General features: G+C 40.0%; 1 protein-coding gene across 6 annotated transcripts in view; it reads left to right on the top strand.

Moving 5' to 3' along the window:
- The window catches only part of DDX42 (DEAD-box helicase 42), a 37,998-nt gene that overhangs the window by 953 nt on the left and 29,938 nt on the right, over positions 1-7,107 (top strand). The gene's annotated exons all lie outside the window — the stretch shown is intronic.

Here is a 7,107-nt window from a genome sequence, read left to right as displayed (position 1 = left end):
CGCCCGCCCGCTCGCCCTGGTAGGAAAGGGATTTGCAAGGTGCCGGGCTCCGGGGCAAGGGATAGCCGCTGGGAGGATTCTGACCCAAGTCGGCTGCAGTTGGCAGATGCAAACCTCCAAATCGGGGAGACCGGATAGGCAAAAGTTGCCAAATCGGAAGGCAGTAAAGGCACGGTCGGTGATTTTTGTGCAGCCTGGAGTAGATCAGTAATTTGCATCACCGTCGTCACACAAACTTTTTTGCGGCCTACTTAAGAGCTTATCTGATGTGAGTAAATAATTTACATGGAGTTGCGAGCATAAGCACCGATAATATAGGGAAGAACTATCGTAGTAGTCGAGAGTTTTAGAGTCATAGCTTCCTCGTCACTTTAGTGAACCATTTTCCCCTTTGCCCCTTCCTCCTTTAACCGGTCATTCAATTTCTTCTGGCTTCCCTGTATATTGTTCATTGTAAGTGATGTTTCTGTATCTCTTCTCCCCCATATACACACCCCGGAGCTCCTAAGGGGCAGAGATTATGTTTTAATTCACTTTAACTTTCCAGAGCCAAGTCCACTTCTGGCACATAGAGCGAGCAGTAAGTGTTTCATATAAAAATTAATTTTTAGACTTTCAGCAGTGAAAAAAAAGTGTGTAGTATTTTCCTGTACCTGGAAGGGGTATTATATGGCTTAATCTGCAATTCATTCAGGAAATATTTTTGTTGATGTCTACTGTGTGCCTATTTCCTAGCACTTTTCTAGGTCTGTGACCCCTGCCCTCATGAAGCTTGTTTTTTAGTAGGTAAGAGAGACAATAAATACATAAATTATACTAAATGTTAGAAGATGATTAGTGCCTTAGATAGAAAAATAAAAATGGAAAGAGGGTTGCAGAGGTGTTGCATTTTGAAATAGAGTGGTCAGGGAAATATTTAGAGACAAGCTGATATTTAAGGGTCTAGAAGGAGGTGAGGGGAGTGAGCCCAGCGAGTATCTGGGGAAAGGAATGTTCCAGGCAGAGGAAGTAGCAAGTGTCAAGGCCTTAAAGAGGACAGTGCTAGCTTGTCAGAAGAGCAGTTGGAAGACCAGTGTGCTTGGAGCACCGTGTGCAAATGAGGGAGTAAGAGGAGATAAGGCCGGGGAAGAACTGAGGGGCGCAGAGAACAACCAGGACCTTTTAGGCTTTTGCGAGCATTTATTTCCCTTTGGCCCTGCCTGGGATGGGGACCATCTGAGGCTTTTGAGCAGAGGAGTGTTGAGATTGGATTTACATTGTAACGATTTAGTGTAATTCATGGAGGATTCAGTTCTTTATAGTATTCTAGTTTTATCAAGTTGATATTCATATAATCAGCTCTAAGTTTCTTTAAGCTAACAGAAAGGAAAGAGATGCTTCTAAAATAAGTGTAACCCAGCATTTACTTATATTTGGCTTTAGAAGAAAGTGATAAAATTCTTGGGTTTTGTACAGATTCTCATTAAAGAACTGACCAGTTTACAGTGTATGAGATGTTCTCAAGGCAGATTATTAAAATAGATGCTAATCAACTGTCATTAGAATGCTCTTCTACTCCAAAAACACAAGTGATAAAGGTTATAATGTGGGTTTATAATCAGTTGTTTTTAGTCCACTATTTTTAAAGTCATTTAGATCATATCTTATTTTCCACCACTGCCCAAAGCATAAACTCTAGCCAAATTATCTTGCCTGTGTTTCACTCTTGTTCTAACTTCCTAGCCTTTGCTATTTTAGTTTTCCTCCCCAGAATGTCTTATTCCTTCACACTTCTCTACTCAGCTTGCATCTTTCTGTGCCTGGCCTGTGTACTAGCTCTCTTATGAAGCCTCTCCCCACTTGTCAGCTCATAGTGATCTCTGACATCTTCAGTGTCGCGTAGCAGTTATGTATGGAATCCCTGGGTTGAAAGAGATCTGAGAAATCTTGCTTGATTTCCCCGTTTACCAATGAAGAAATTGATTTCTGGAGAAATAATAATGATAAACATGACAGCTATTACACACTGTGTACTTATGATGTTCCAAGCTTTGTTCTAAGTGTATTTTTGTGTGTGGACTCAGTTTTTCACACCAACCCTGTGAAGTAGGTGATAGTCTCACCATCTTACGGGTAAGGGAACTGAGGCCCAGAGAAGCTAAATAATTTTCTTGAGTTTCACATCAATTAGTGGCAAAGCTAGAGTTTGAACATAGTCAGCCTGTCTCCATAGTCTCTGGTACTTTACTGTGCTTATGATTTTCTGCTAAATCACAGCATTTTAGTGCCTAGAAGCATACCAAGTAGGGCTTTATGCTATCTTTAATTTTTCTCCTCAGCCAAGTTGAAAATCTCTTTGGGTCTCCTATATATTGAATAAACATGAATAATGAGTATATGCTTTGGAAAACGAGATAAAAAATAAATAAGCCTGCCTTTTCACCCATGAAACCTGTAACATGGAGTTGGAGAGAGAAAACAAGAACGCAAATAGTAATTCTGATTAAATGTTGGGTGTTTTAAGACTAGAAAGGGAGTTTGAGGAAAGAGATACCACTTCTCTGGGGGAATCATATTTACGTCATAGTTCTAGGAGTTGGTATTTGAGATGGACTTTGAAGGATAGGACTTTGGTAGGTATAGTGAGAGGTTTAGTGGGGAGGGAATCCGGGTAGAGGGAAGAGCATGGACCAAAGTGCTTGGTTTTCTGGGAAAACTGATGCATGTGGGGAAACCCTGGGAGATATGAATGGTAAAGTACAGTAGTTTGTTGCCATAATGAGAGTCTCATTCCAGCCTTGTTGAGTAACGGTGGAGAGCTGTTGAATTGAAGGGAATGACAGAATCATAAATGTATGTCAACAAGGTTTAGGGCCAAGATCTAGAAGAACCTGGAAGAGGGTTTTTGCAGAGCCTCTGAATGCTCACTTCCTTTGGGTGTGACTTTCCCTAGTTCCACAGTATTAACAAACACAATGTTATTCTGCCAAAGGAGGTAGAAATTCCTCTTCTCTTTTTGCTGTTTATCTCTGACCCAGCATTACCTCACCATTTTGTACTTTACCACGTAGAGTCTCTTCTTGTAGATTATGGAATATTTACTGGTTATAGATGCAGCTTCTAGATGTACATCAACATGACTTTCCAACAAAACAGACATTCTTTTGACAGTAGAGTTGTGGGAGTGGGGGGTTGCTTGTCAAATGTCAAGTATCAGTCACTTCAAAGAGGCCTTACCTGACTTCTTTCTATCTGTAATAGTTTACCTCTTGCCTTGCTTCCTTTTTTTTTTTTTTTTTTTTTAGCACTTTTACTACCTGAAATTCTATGATTTGTTTTTCTTTCTCCTGGACCAGACTGAGCTCCCTGAGGGCTGGGGCTGAATCGGGTTCCATTACTGTATCCTCAGCACCTAGAACAGTGCCTGGCAAAATAGGCACTCAGTATATTTTGAATTCTTGATCACTCTAGTAGTGGTCTGGAGGCTGGATAACAGAAAGACTTGCAGTGGTGGAGGTGGAAAGGAGAGGTGTCCCTCAAAGTGCTGGGCACATAACAAAGTGGTTATTGGTCAGAATGAAACAATGTTTATTATTACTAAGACCCAACTTAGGTTGTTCTCTTTAAAGCACATGCTCATTAAATTTTGTTTATGGTTCTGTTATACACTATTTCTTTCCAAATTAGATGTTTTTATTTTAAAAAGCAATAGTTTTTAAAGAGCAAAAGTGTAGTTGAATATTGACAAGTATGTTTGCATTCCTCTTTCATAAACTGGGTAAAATAACAACGTAACAATTTTGTTATTGTTTTTAAGATTGTGGTAAAATACATATGAAAAAATCTTAACCATTTTTAAGTGTACAGTTCAGTGGCATTAAATATATCCACATTGTTTTGCTACCATCAGCACCATAGTGTCCACACAATCTTTTCATCTTGTAAAACTGAAACCCTGTGCTCATTAAACAATAATTCCCCATTCCCACTCCCTCTAACCCCCAGCAACCACCATTCTGCTTTCTGTCTCTGAGTTTGACTACTCCAGGGACCTTACGTAAGTGGAATCATACAGTGTTTCTCCTTTTGTAAGTGGCTTATTTCCTTAACACAACGTCCTCAAGGTTCATTCATGTTGTAGCATGTGTCAGAATTTCCTTCCTTTTTAAGGCTGAATAATATTGATTGATATATATGAATAAAATCTCACTACGTTTAGTTTATCTGCTCATCCATTGATGGACACTTGGGTTGCTTCCGCCTTTTGACTGTTGTGAATAATGCTGCTATAAACATAGGTGTACAAATATCTGTCCCTCCTTTCAGTTCTTTTAGGTATATACCCAAAAGTGGAATTGCTGAATCATATGGTAGTTCTATGATTAATTTTTTGAGGAACTACCATACTGTTTTCCACAGGGACCTGAACCATTTTACATTCCCACCAGCAATGTACAAGGGTTCTAGTTTCTCCACATCCTTGTCAACACTTATTTTCTGTTGTTATTTTTAAAAGATTTTATTTTTCCTTTTTCTCCCAAAGCCCCCGGTACATAGTTGTGTATTTTTAATTGTGGGTCCTTCTAGTTGTGGCATGTGGGACGCTGCCTCATCATGGCTTGATGAGTGGTGCCCTGTCCACGCCCAGGATTCGAACCGGCGAAACCCTGGGCCACCGAAGCAGAGCGCATGAACTTAACCACTCAGCCATGGGGCTGGCCCCCGTTGTGTTTTTTTTTTAATAGTAGCCGTCCTAATGTGTGTGAGGTGATGTGGTTTTGATTTGCATTTCTCCAATGATTAGTGATGTCGAGCATCTTTTCATGTGCTTATTGACCATTTGTATATCTTCTTTGGAGAAATGTTTATTCAAGTCCTTTGCCCGTTTTTTAACTGGATTTGTTGTTGTTGTTGTTTGTTGTTTTTAATAAAGTTTGTGAACTTTACCTGGGTGTCGGAAGCCATGTGGTGATTTCTGTACGCAGTTAGTGTGTGTTCTCACTTTGTCTGTTATCAATCTGAGAAGTGTTTGTGAAGGCAGAGGTGAAGTTTCAGAGCTATTTGATATGAGTTTGCCGGCCTAGTAATAAGGATGCACCAGGCATATTTTATTATAACTTGAGAGAAGGCTTAGAATCACTTGTGTCTGTGTTTGTTAAGACCAAATAAAAGGAGCTTTGAGGAGACCCACAAGTAGCAGAAATATAGTTAATTTTTTAATAATCTCACCGCTTTGACTTCCTTATCAACTATTTGGTAGATGTCTCTTCTCCAAACAATGTTAGAGACTGCCAATTAATTTTAATCACCTAAGCAGAGGGGGCTCATCTTTTTTTTTTAACATCATAAAACCAAGGAGAGATTAGGTTGGCTGTCTTTTGCTTCTTATATCAGCTGTAATTCCCCAAACCTCTGTGATTGTCAGGGATCTGAAGCCATATACATGGTATAACAGTAAGAAAAACTGTTGTCAAGAGAGTAAGGAATTAATGATAGATAGAGGGTGATCTGGCTTAGATTTAATCAGGAAAGCTGGATGGCTGGATAGCAAGGTTTATAGTTATGGAAGATAATGGTTTTCACCAATACTGGGATGAATTTTGAAGAGCCTGAATGCATGATATTTATTCATTCAGCAAAAATTTTTTGAGTACTACACACACACCTAGGCACTAAGCATACAGTGCTGGGCAAAACAGGCAAAATCCCTGCCCTCGTGGAGCTAGCAGTCCAGTCAGTGGGATATGTAGAAAGCACAAGTATTTGGCCTTGCTAGAGGCAATAAATTAGGGGAACAGGGCAGTGTGTTCTAGATCAACTAATGAAAGGCCCAAGGGCACTAAAGTGTTCTCAGTCTTTTGGTTGACCTACATTTCTGAAGAGTAAAGACAAAATTATTGCATATTTTGCATCTCGAGTCTGAAAGCCATTAAGCAACTCTCACTTGCCCAAGGTCACACTGCTTGCCTCTTTGTGGCAGAAGTCAAATTTTTAAAACCAAGTGTTTGATTTGCTTTTTTGTAATTTGAGCCCTTTGATTATTTAGTAGAAGTAGTATATGTCTATGCCCATCCTTTTCTCCTGTCCTCCACTCTGTGGGGGAGAGTTATTTACTCTTCTTGTTTGATCTTGTCTCTTCACGTCTCCTCAGGACCTCATTCCTATGATTTTTCCTGTCATCCTACATCTGCAGTTTTTCTGTCTCTGTTAGCTTTTCCTCTGTAACATATAAACATGCTTACATTTCTTCCTTAGCTAACAAAATTCCTGTAGTTAATACCTCACTTTCTCCTTCCTATCATTGGTAAACAGCCTAGAAAGTAATCTGTACTCCTCTCGACCTAGTCTTCACCCTTCACTGCTTACTTACCAGTCGCTGCTCATCCCTGCCCCTGCTGCTCCATTGAGACTGCTTTTGCTGATGACTCCTGGTTACTTATCCAACAGAGGCTTTTTAGTTCTTATCTTTCCTGGCCTCTGTTTAGTTTTTAACATTGGACATTTCTTTCTGCCTCTAAAACTTGTCTCACCATCTGTCGGTATTGTCTACCATCTTCCTTTCCTCTGTTCCTTCTCAAGTTTCCATGTGAGCTTCTCTTCCCGTGCCCATTCCTAAATATTGATATACCCTAAGATTTGTCTTGCCCCTTTTCTTACTCTCTCTGCTGTCTCTCTGCTGGGTTATCTATGTCAGTAACCTCCAACGCAAATGTCGTATATTAAACCTGTGGCTCCAGCACAGACGCTGTAGCAGTTACAGACCCTACTTGGCATCTCTCCTTAGCTCCCCACAGGTACTGAACTCATCTCACCCTCCACCTGCTTCTCCAAGCCTGGCTTTTCTAGGTTTCCATCTCTGTTAATGGCACCACCAGTCACCCAATCTTTAAAAGCCAGAAACCTCCAAAGTTATTCTAGACTCTTCTTTCCTCCTTAGCTTCCACATCCAATTATTGGTCACTCACTCCTTTTCATTCTTCCTCATAGATACCTAAGTAAATAACTCAGATTCACTCTCCTCTTTTTCCTTTTTCATAGCCACTTTCTTAGTTCAGTATTTTGTCCCTTTATATCTGTATTTTTATAATAACATCTAACCACTTTCCTTGCCTCCAACTTTTCCTGCTA

Source organism: Equus przewalskii, chromosome 10 (assembly GCF_037783145.1).
Source record: "Equus przewalskii isolate Varuska chromosome 10, EquPr2, whole genome shotgun sequence".
Classification (NCBI taxonomy): Eukaryota; Metazoa; Chordata; class Mammalia; order Perissodactyla; family Equidae; genus Equus; species Equus przewalskii.
Note: the sequence above shows the minus strand (reverse complement) of the source record. Positions and strands in the feature narration are given on the sequence as shown.